The sequence below is a fragment of the Desmodus rotundus genome, chromosome 2, assembly GCF_022682495.2.
Source record: "Desmodus rotundus isolate HL8 chromosome 2, HLdesRot8A.1, whole genome shotgun sequence".
Classification (NCBI taxonomy): Eukaryota; Metazoa; Chordata; class Mammalia; order Chiroptera; family Phyllostomidae; genus Desmodus; species Desmodus rotundus.
The window spans coordinates 12,915,336-12,927,403 of record NC_071388.1 but is presented as its reverse complement, the minus strand read 5'-3'; the positions used below and the strand labels follow the sequence as shown (position 1 = coordinate 12,927,403).

General features: G+C 39.4%; 1 protein-coding gene and 1 long non-coding RNA gene across 7 annotated transcripts in view; one reads left to right on the top strand and one right to left on the bottom strand.

Annotated features, from left to right (window-relative positions):
• Window positions 1-12,068, bottom strand: part of APP (amyloid beta precursor protein) — a 238,273-nt gene that overhangs the window by 225,012 nt on the left and 1,193 nt on the right. The window lies entirely within an intron of this gene.
• Window positions 9,004-11,697, top strand: LOC123479911 (uncharacterized). The gene is made up of 3 exons (XR_006655728.3): window positions 9,004-9,397; window positions 10,800-10,887; window positions 10,984-11,697. It is a non-coding gene; the product is annotated as an uncharacterized lncRNA (long non-coding RNA).

The window sequence follows — 12,068 nt, the reverse complement described above, 5'->3', positions numbered from 1 at the left end:
TTTGCTTACATGATATAATTATCACCTATTCTTCTTATGGAAAAAAAAAGTATAATTTCAAAATTTGACTATCATAATAGGAAGTATACATTCAAACAAATATTGTCTACTCTTTCTCAGTAAGAATTCCAGAGATATAAGAACTGCCAACTGTTTTTCTGAAGGCAGTATTTAAAAATGAGAAGATAAAGTATTTTCTTGATAGACATTCAAAATAAAAAGAAATACCAAGATCTAAGATGGTTAGACTTGAACTAAGCTTTTGATTACTCTTAGAGAGAACAAAGAGTTCAAAAAAATATTCAGAAAATAAAACTAAGAGTGGTTTTCGAGGAACCATAATATTTTTGACATTTACTTTTTGGTAACATCATGCGTAATACGTGAAACTCTTTGGACACTTTTTAAATAAATCTTTAGGTAGTACAAACTCCAAACACTCTGTGATGTTGATGATTATATCAAGCTCAGGACTCTGGGTTTTTCCCACATCTTTATTCCCTCACATACTTTCATTACAGTATTTTTATTTAACCACTTATAAAATAACTGAAATAAACAATTACAATATTTTCATTTGACCACTTATAAAATAACTCATATAAACAATAGGTAGTAAGTCTTAAAATGGCATTTCCTTTTACTGATATAAATATTTTAAGTTATATTTGTATGAGTTCATTTTCCTCTTTCCCATAATTCTCTCCATTCTGTTTTAATAACACAGGTGAACAGAGGCTGTGTAGCAACAGAAAAGAAGTTGAACATGGAGGCAAATCTACCTTACAAGAGATTCTCCGTATCATGCTTTTCCTGAAAACCTCAAAGCTTGTTTTATCTGCTATTCCATTCAAAGAACAAGCACAACAAAGTTGCTTTAGGGAAGTGTCAAGATCAAATAAAAGATAGTTTACTAGCAGGGAGAGTAAACTGACACTATCCACCGAGCCAGTGGGATAATTTCTTTCTCCATCATTCTCACTGGAAGCCTTCCACAGAAACACAGTCTAAACCATCTTGGTTACAATCAGGCAGTGTGAAAGCCCAACTCTTGGGTGTTTCTGCCATAAAAATAAAAAAGCATTCCCCATCTCCTCCTCCACTGCTCCCCAAAGATGTGCTTCCCACATGTTTAGCTAGCAAAGAAGCAGATGAATGTCAAAAACCTACTGTCATTACTCATCAGGAATCCTTCCTTTGGTTAGGTTCAAATCCCCTAAGATCATGTATTTTATTCTGACTTCTGTTCTGCTTTTATGGATGAGTACAATGGTTATTAATCTACTCATTTCTTCTACATCTCAAAATGACAACTGCCACCTAACATCCTCTCTCTCCTTTATCCTTCAGAAGAAAACCTGGAATGTATTCCTGGTGGTATATACTTCCAGCTAATAAAGCACATGTACCAGCCTCCCTTGCAGCTAGGTGCCACCATGCTGCTAATGAGATTAAGCAGACATTGAGAAGTTCTGCAAAGTCTCCTAAACCTAACTGACTGAACCACTGTCATCAATGGCTACCGCCACTATAGGAACATTTAACAGCACAACACTGCCGAGAAAACGAAGCTCCAACTCATCGAGACATTCAAAGCCCTGAACCTCCTACAGTTCGCACCATCTTTGCCACCCATACATTTTCCTAGCTTCCCATATTCAACCTCTGTACCTTCACTGTGCGGTCTGTCTGGAGGCCCTACCATGCTCTAGTTACCTCCACTCATCCTTAAAAACCAGTTCAAAAAGTGCTGCCTGCCTTTGCCATGAAGACTTGTACATTCGCATTCTTTCGTTGTAGCCGTTGGCACAGTGTACCCAATTGCTTCTGCATCTCTTCCCCATCAGGGCACAAAATCCTTCAAGGCACAAACTGAATTACGTCTCTTTTTACTCACAGCCTGACTTAAATACCAAGTACCAAGGCTCCTGTGACTGAAACACAGAAGGCATCTGGTATATGTCCATAAAATAAATGAGGTTTTAAAAAATTTAAGATAAGGAGGAGAAAAACACAATGAGATAAGTTAATGATAAAAAATATGCAATGGAATACACAGATGTTGTATTTTAAAGTTGTACACCTGAAATTTTTATGTTATTAACCCATTTTACCCAGACAAATTTAATTTTAAAAAACATAACTCTGAATCAGTGTCAATATCACAGAAGTCAATCACAAATGCCCAGAAAAATCCTGGAGCAGAAACAGAACAGAGGAATACGTAATTCAAGCATCCAATTAAACATCCTTCATTAAATCTTCCCTTCATCTGCTAACAGAATAATCGATCTATGGGGCTTGCGTTTATGTTTTATGTGTTCCACTCTGAGATGAATGAGCAAACAAGCAATGAGGTCATGTGTTCAATTTTTTAAAAAGTATAAATAATGTAGCACATTGTAAAAAACCTTTAGAATGCTGTTTTAACCAGTCTTTTTTTTCCTCCATGAAGAGAAACTTACATGAACATTTTTTTTCTCATTTCCTTATTGGCTATTTAATGAAATCAGTAACTACAACTAGTAACACATACATATAAGAAATACTCCAAACAAGCAGAATACTTCCCACCTGTTGTCCTTACAACATGACTCAGAAAATGTGCAATGATTCAAATTTGACCTTTGAGTCCAGCTCTCAAGAGTTGAAGTGAAATATTCAAATGACAAATACGGTGAAGGAGCGGCATTGCCTGGGAACAAGATAGGTCTGCATTCTATCTTGATTAAGTATGCTTCCCCTGCCACCGAATTCATTATCTTTGTCCTGGATATCTCGAATGACCACGCTGATAAATTACTCTGTCTCTAGTTCCAGGGACACGCACTGTCTTAATGACATCTCCATCCAGCAGCTCTGTCTCCGCCGGGTTTCAGCCATCCAGCCATGTGGCTGCCCTCGGAGGATTTCTTCCTCTCATACATCGCTGAACAGGTGTGTCCTAATCCCAAAACTGCAATTTTATCACAAACGGACTCTTGAAAGCAGACACTGCCACAATTCCTCAACCCAATAGCTACCTATAAACTCCTTCACATTCAAACACCCTATCAGTTAGCCAAGAACCTCCTCAACACCCAACAACTATGAGGTTTAAAAAATTGACTTAGAATACTCTTCTCGGAATCTTGGGAATGTAAATTTCCTAGATTCTGTGGTGGAAGAAGATTTAACACAATACCGAACATCAAAAACAAGCCTGAGGAAACACTAGCAAGATACAAGGCTCATTGTAATGACCTCAACTAGGTTTCCGACTTCTGTCGAGGTAACAGCATATAGGGGCACTGGCTTCAAACAGGTGAACTCGGAAAGTGCAATTCTTTTAGAGAAAGGAAGTAACAATTCAAATTTTTTTTTTAAAGGACCAATTTTAACCCTGGTTCACATTAAAGTAAAATATAAATATTAGCTGTAAAAAGGTGAGAAAGCAGAAAGCCAAAAAAAAACAACGATAATGAAATTTTCATTTTGATGGCCATTCCATGTAAGTCCAATACCCAACATTTTCTTCCTAAAATCCACTATCTTATTCAAACAAAATCATTTCTAGGCACCCTCAACTGCAAGTGTCTCGGTCAATTAGAGGATGGATGAAATATTTCAAGAACGAGGCGTTTCTCTGTTGGACCAATTTCTGAACTAAGAGTTGTACATAACTGGTCATTATTAAGTTACTGACAGCATTTATACAACCTTTTCACAATAAAACGTTCCAGAAGATGAAAACTAAATGTTATTTAAAAGGCTTTAATTTTCTCTCTAAGCTTGGAATTAGGTGTCATTCATGCTTTTTTTTAAACATAAGAGAAGTGAACTCAACTTTCAGGAATCAAGAACATAATTCTTTTTTTAATTTTAATTTTTTATTGTTATTCAATTACAGTTGTGAGCCCTCTCTCCCCATCGCTGCACCCCACCCCAGCCGAACACCTCCCCCCTCCCCCCAATTCTGTCCATGTGTCCTTTATAGTAGTTCCTGTAAAAGCACCTAATTCTTTACCACCACAGTGTAAAGCTGCTCAAGTACTCACTGAAAATATCTGTCAAAAATTTAGTAAATGTAATAAGACACATTGTGGTGAGTGACGAAATGAACTATAAGACACAGTGATCACAATCAGTATTAACTTCTCTCCCTCACCATTTTTGTTTTTAGTATTTAACCATTCCAGAGTAGATGCGCTGTCCCCAGCTAACACAGAGTTCCTCCTCCAGATGTCAAAGTTTCCATTGGGGTGGTGACCAGACCAGAGACCTTTCCTGGTAACACCACGTAAGATACCACACTCCCAACAGACTTCTCCCAACAGACTCCCACGTAGCAGATCCCTTAACCAACTCAATATATTCCAAGTCCTCCACTACTTCCTGTTTGTCTGCCCCTTACTATAGTGTAAACCCCCATGAGGACAAGGGACCTTTCAAATATTTGTTAAATGAAGGAGTGGATTCCCTTCTCTGGGTGCGCCCATAAAAATCTAGGTTTCTCTGTATAAAAATAAGGTGGTAATTTTTCCGTAGAAACCCGATTTTAATTTTAAATTGTTAATTTACTTAAGTATGTGGGAATAATTCTTAGAATAATAAGCCTGCATATTTGCATGTTTTTATGGCAGTTTCTTAAGTTAAGAACTCATCTCCTGTATCTTCAAACCAATATCCTGCAATGACGAAACTGTATTTGTTTTAAACAAAGCATAATAAGCAATTAAGAGCATCAGTATTAGGGATATTTACTCTCAAGTACCACTTTTCATGCGATAGGTTTTAATGTAGTCTCTGAAGCTAAGATTTTAAAAAACGATTACATCAGTTTTAGATGCTCAACCTTCCAAGTAAATGCAGATTTTTTTGAAAGATGAAAAAAATCAATAAATATGGTTAGGAAATAGTGCACATCTATCTTTATCATGTGTGTCTATTAATTCCATTATAAAACAAGTCAGTGGTTATTTATAAAAACAGTAATTATGTTTTTGAAAATGCATCCAACAGGAGGAACAGATACAAAAAGTCCTTTTTTGGACTAATTAAGCCTCATTAAAAATATTAGTTTCTTTATTTTTGATTAAAAATAAAAATTTTGCTGACTCAGTAATTTTATTGTAATCAAGCACGTGCAGACATGAAAAAACTAAACAAATGAGTTTGTGGTAACAGAGTAAGAGGTCAAGTCTAAAGTACACAAATCTCACTCATGGGTGGGATTAAACCTTGTTTTTCTTCCAGTAAAGTGTCTCCACAGGGTCAAACTATAGTACAGTTATGAAGGCCCTGAAAGTTAAAAAAAGCCACAAGAGTAATAATGCATTTCTTCACTTAACACAAGTAACTTCTCTTGATACAACAGATCTCTTATTCTCATACTATCCTTTAAGGGTAGTCCTGGCTGTTGTGGCTCAATGGATTGAGCACTGGCCTGCGCACTGAAGTGTCGCTGGTTCAATTCCCAGTCAGGGCACATGCCTGGGTTGCGCAGGCCAAAATCCCCGGTGGGAAGCTCGCAAGAGGCAACACACATACTGATATTTCTCTCCCTCTCTTTCCCCTTCCTTTCCCCTCTCTCTAAAAATAAATAACAATTTCATATCAACAAAATAAATCACCAAAGAAAGTAACTTTTTTTTAGCTCCATCAAATGTCTCAGCTAAAAATCATCTGACCTTGGGAAGAAAAATCAAAAAGAGAAAGACCATCTGGAATTAAGCGACACAAACATTGGTGCCCATCGCTAATAAGACCTTCAGAATTCTAGAATTTGTTCATCTACAAAACAGGCTTATCGTTCTTTCCCTTTTTCTGACATGTTTATCTTGCTTATTCCTTATCTCTGTTCAGTGACCCTTATATATGTGGTTGTGATACTATCTATCTCATTCATTCCTGCCTGTCTCTACTCTGGGCAGGATGCTCATTATAAGCATGCAATAATTACAGCCTCCCACTTAAACCCACTTTTCTTTTTCTGATTGAACAGGACAGTGATGAATACATGAACTGGTGCGACAAAGGCCCAGAGATTCCTTGGGACATTGCTTATTGATTCTTCAGTGCGTCACACACTTTAACCACACAACACCAACTTCATGTACTCTCGACTATCCTTAGCCTAATACTGAAATCAAGCTTGAAAACCTCTTCTTTTATTACGAGCGAAGATATGTTAATTTTAAAAGTCCTTTAATTAAGTGGTAGCTCACTACACAGTGTAAAAGATGTGCTAGCCATCATCTGACTAGCGGTATCACTCATTTTACTTTGAAAACACGTGTCTTACAGAAGCGTGGCATTCTCAAGCAGTCTGTTTTTTGGTTTCCTCATACTCTGGTGAAGATCATTTCCAGCTTGCATTCCAAGACCAAACATCTTTTGCTGGCATAGGAAATCTTTCACTTCTGCTCAGACTGGCAAAGCTTGTTGGTTCCTTTTTCTAGAAAAGGTTTTGCTGACAACTAAACCAAACTCGTTCATAGCTCCCTGCGCGTAGCCGACAGTCAGCCCATAGCTGAGTTAATAATCGAGCCAGCAATACCAGGACGGGGGGCTAGCTACCAGTACGCACACCTTTACAACTGGTCTCCCCATTTGTGTAAAAACTCGTTATTCTTTTTAGCCATTTATGTGCAGTTTAAAATTTCTAATGAGCATGAATTACTTTAATGTTTAACAAAAAGCCAACTGAAATATAAACTATACAAACAAAAATTTACATGTATTCTAAAAACATTTTATCTGTACCATGTTATTTTTTAATTTAAATCAAATTCATTTGTTTTTATAGAGAACAAATTTGTCAATTTCCTGTAACAGTCTTACCTGGTTGTTAAATGTATTAGTCAATAAGTGAAAAATCATAGCTTTTTTTATACTTTCAACTATGTGTGATACTTAAATATATCCATTTTACATCATCATCATCGTTATAGAACCTGTAATAACTAGCGCCCAGTGCTGACATGCCATCCTGTGTGTGACATGTATACTAACTCATACGGTTTCAAGTATTTTACATATGTGTTACCCCAATTATCCTCAACAACCATAAGCTTTATTATCCCCATGTTACAAGAAAAACACAGGCAGAAAGCTAGCCCCCAGTCAGTAGCTCAAAAGGGAGGAAGCCAAGGGTTACACTCAACCAAGCTTGCCCCACCCCTGCCCTAGAGCAGGGAGGGCCGCTACCTTCCCTGGACCCGAGAGATTCAGTGACCCAGCCATCTCACTGGTATTTTAAACCAACCAGACAAATGTGGGAACAATTCCACACCTTCCACATGGCTGAGCTTTTAAAAACCTCTGATCTTTCCCATTTCGACCACTACCTTCTTTGATAAAATGCTATAACCCCAGCAAAGTTCAAGCTAAACCTCTACTGCACGCCTTTAAAAAAAAAATGTAGCCACACAAACTAAATCCAAATAAAATGGCCTCTTTGCTCCCTTTTTGACAACTAAGATTTCTCTCGTGTGAACCAGAACCCTCTGTATCATCCCCAGTTTAAACAGCTAAGTAAACCACTAAGCATTACGTTTTCATAGAACTATACTGATGAACATAACCAGGCTCTTTTTCTTTTCTTGTTTTTTTCTTTTTAATGAAATTGCTTTAATTGCTTTAAATTCAGTTTTTTGGTGCAGTTCTACTTCTAAAAAGGTACCAGATTAATCAAGATTAACCTGAAGAGGAAGATTCACTAAATACTTTTTTTAAAAAAACACTAGTGTCCTCACTGAAACAGTTATTTCTTAAGCTATCCACATGAAACTGAAGAAACAGTTACATAACATATTCCTGTTCATTATGGTTTTCATTTGCAAATTCAATTTGAAGGTTTAGGTACCACTTGCTTTTCTTTTTATAACAAAAAAAAATTAAGTAACAGGCATTGTATTGCTTAAGCTTGCTCTTCATTCAGGGGGCATGTGCATTCTTCCACCTTAGCTTCCTGCACCAGCCACCCCAGTCTTCTTCCCATCACTCAGGAGGGCGTCTCTGTGCCCTGGCTGGGACACATGGGGTGACAGCGTTCGCAAGGGTTTGCAGATGACACTCAGCATCAATCCCACTCCAGATACTTGCATCTGGGGACCCACTAAGAGAAGGAAACCATTTCATAGTCAAGTTGAACATGGAGAGGTAAAAAATAACCCCCCCCAAAAAATGTAAGTTTATTTTCTCCACCTTCCTCATTGCCGTCCAGCGAATCACTTTTTTCGTCATGTCCTTCCGGAGTCAAGGTCTTACTGAAAATACAGGCCTCTCAGGTCCTGCTTGCAGCCCCGTACCTTGGACCCCTCAACTCCCCACTCCTCTCCGGAATGTTCCCTACACTTTTCCTCTCCATCTCGGCATCGGTCATAATTCACCAATGTACATTTATAATTATTTCTGTATGGTCTGTCTTCCCCACTAGACTGGAAGCTTCATGAAGGAAAATACTGTTTTCTTCATCACGGAATCTTAAGAGCTGTGGGGCAAGACTTGGCCCAAAAGAGGATTAATAAAAATGCCCCTACTAAAACGCAGATGGAGAGATTCATGAAATCAACCCCTACATTTGCTCATCTTTTGTTGTTAAAGAAGCTTATCTGTGCCTGACTGACTCTACACTGTGGGGGGAGGGAGTGGAAAATGAAGACAAAGGCCCCGCCCACCCCCCAGGTGAGATACAGGCAGTGAGTCTGTGTGTCTGTCTGGAGGGGAAACAGGGAGAGAGGCATGTAAACAAAATAGCCTAACTTCCATCCCCCAGACCAGCAGACAGACCTGGATGAAAATGAACCACTAGAAAACTCTCCAGTGTGGAGAGCAGGACCAATAAAATGGCTTGGTCTGGTCAAGATAGCATCAAGTATGTAAAACAAAGTGGAGTCACTCATGTCAACCAAGATGGCTGTCAGTCAGCCATGGCACTTTGGTTTAGGAAGGAAACTACCGAAGTCAGAGCAGACACGCCTGGCAAGGAGACACACTTAGGATGTCGGCATACGTGATCAGAGCAGCAGTGTCTGCAGAGCGAGACCACCCCTAGATAGGCTCCTGGGCAAGTTCCCCACTCGGCATCAGGAGTGCCAAAATATTTATCGAAAAGGCCCAGAAGGGTAGAGTATACACCACTTTCAAGGTATAATGAGGCAGGCTCCAGACCACTGCTGAGACAGCCAAGTTCCACACACCAGAGTGCTGCCCCATGCCACGCTTATCTCCCTTGGCATTGGCCACCTGAGGCTCTGCCTGCTGGACTGAGGACTTCCTCTGCCCTCCTGCCCACCTGGTTCCGGAGATCCTTTTTTGCAAGACACTGACAACTCCCTTGTCCCTGTGCTGTCTCCTGGACCTGCAGACGGAGATTCTGGGCCTTGGATTGATTCATTATCCTCCATTGGTTGCTGTGAGTGTGTTGTATTTCTCTTAGACTGTTAGAAAGTGAATAGGATATTAATGTATGTTGATGCTCTACTTTGAGTGAACCTGCATTCAATTAAAGCTGAATAAATAGAATAGTTACTGCGTGTGACTGTTGCCTATTCCTTTGTGCCGGGCTGCTCAGCAGGCAGCTAGCAGAGCAGTTGCCCGGCTGACTTACAGCAAAAACTACATCACAAACAGATGCTTGTGACATCCAGGATCATCTCACCCTATTGTTATTTATTCTTTAAATACACACTTTTACTCAGAGTCCCACTTAATCTATACTTTCCTCCTGGTACTTAACATATTCTATCATCTTTTATAATGAATCTTGTGCCTGTCTTATTTACTCTGCAAACTTCCAGCGAGTTGAAGTGAGGGTGGGGATTGGATTAATGATGTGCATACAAACTAAACCTTATATCCCGGAACTCTGTATCTAAAGCACATTGATAAGTTCGTTATATCTTTGCATTCCTTACGTGATAAAACAAGGCAGAAATCAAAGGATCTATTATGATAGGTGCTCTGTCTCTTAAGGTGATAATACGTGTCTCCACCTAGATTACATTTGCACAAACAGAATGCACATTTCCACAGAATTTGATCACACGTCTTCAGTGGTAGCTGAGTGATCACATAAAAAAGTACATGATAGAAACGCTGATTTACAGAATGGCTGACACAAACATCTTCACCCAAATATCTGTATGGAAGTCTCCAGTAGGCCATAAACAGTACCGTAACACAGGGATCCTCCAGAAACAGGGAGAAAGCCATGTCCACTGATGAACCCAATGTTCCCACAAGCCAATAGTCAGTGCACCACATACATTCATTTCTCAATCGGTTATTCCTAACTTAACCTTGCGATCCCTTCAGCTGCATGTTCCTTTTCATTTCCTGTCAGAACCAGGGATCTTCAGTCTCTCTGGAGTACTTGCTGTCGTACTAATAGTGTTGCAAGTGCCATTAGGTGCCTCTGCTGGTGAGGGTGAAAAGAGAGAAGCTTTTGTGCCCTGCTGGTTATCATGACGTTCCACTGATTAGCAGGAAACTCCTCTTAGATTCACCATCAAATCTTGGCTTCACTATCCTGTGAGCAGGTAGGTGTCTGCCTTTAAGGCAGTACTCGCCAGTATGCACAGGTCTATCCATTGGCACCACTATCAAATTATATAACTGTGATTAGGTTAAGCCCCCCAATGTAGGAAAATAAAACTTTAAGGAGAAGCAGTTCAAGCAAGTAAGAATAAATGTCGGGGCTTTTGTTTAAAAAAAAAACTCATCCACTATTGAAACAAAATCAGCAGCCCATGTAATAACATTTCCACCAAAAGCTGAGGTCCCATTATCACTGCCCTTATTGGTTTCTGTTTCAGAGACACCTGCAGCAGACCTATTTTCTGAGCCCTACAAAAGCCAGTCAAGTCGTAATTACATCTTTTCAGTGGACACAGATACAGCTGGGTAAGTCCCCCTCAAACCTCGTTACAGCGAAACACCACTGTTCCAGCAATGCTTGGAAAAATGGACTAATGTGAATCTCACTTCCACCCTTTGCAGGAGCTGACTGTAACCAGTAAACATGTTCAAAAAGATGGCATAAAAAGCAAAGAAATGCAATCAATAAAATATTTACTGAAAAATTATTGATTCAGCTAAAAAATTTAACTGAATCACATTTGCTTACATGCTGCCTCTTTTTGTGCAGAAAAAATAATTGCTCAGTCAAGTTCAATATCTTTTTTTGACAAAACCTTCAAATATAAAGGTTGTGGTATGACTTTAATTAATTTGTCCTTTAAAATATGGTAAAATAATCAAGAAAAAAATAATTGTAGGAGTAAATGTAAGTCATGGGAGAAATGAGAATTCCCTTAATCAAATGCTTTTTTAAAAATATGGAAAACCAGATTCTTTAACTCTTAAAACAATTTGTCTTAACTAGCCCTAAGCCACTTCCTGAGCTACTTGGAGGTAAAAGACATGAGGAAAGTTCAATGACCCCGTAAATTAGGGACTAAACAACTGTAATGGTGTGATAGTCTGTAGAGTCTCAGTGAAATTGCAGAAAAACACTTGTCTGGAAATTGTTTTTTTGGAAAATTACCATGAGGGAGGGGAACAGGAGGGGAGGAAATGGGGAGGGGAGGTTGCAAGTAGTAAAATACCTAATGGGAACCCACCGATGCGAAATACAACTCCTCTGCCCCGACTGTCACGCAAACAAACTTCTAAGCATCTTTAGATAAAAGGAAAAATAGTCATTTTGCACAAGCGTTAGCGGAATGTTCCAGAGTTGGGTAAATGGGGAAGACTTGTTATACACCTAGTGGTGGGTGCATTTCGCCAGGCTGCAGCCTCCACACAGCTTTTCTTTGCTGCACTGCAGAGGCGCCATCTTCTCCGTCTTAATCTTCACTCAATTCAATCCTTTTATCTGCACCCTAAAAAAAAGACTCGGAGGACCCTTCCCAACAGCCCGCGCCCCCAAGGGGTTCTACACCAGAGTGCCCAGCGCTGCCAGGGAGGAGGCCTCGCCTTAATCAGACAAACGCCTCCTTTGATGCACAGGAGAGGAGAGCTCGTGACTCCGCACCACTCGCTACAGCCCTTTCCACCGCACACCCCGCTCTCCGTATATTTCT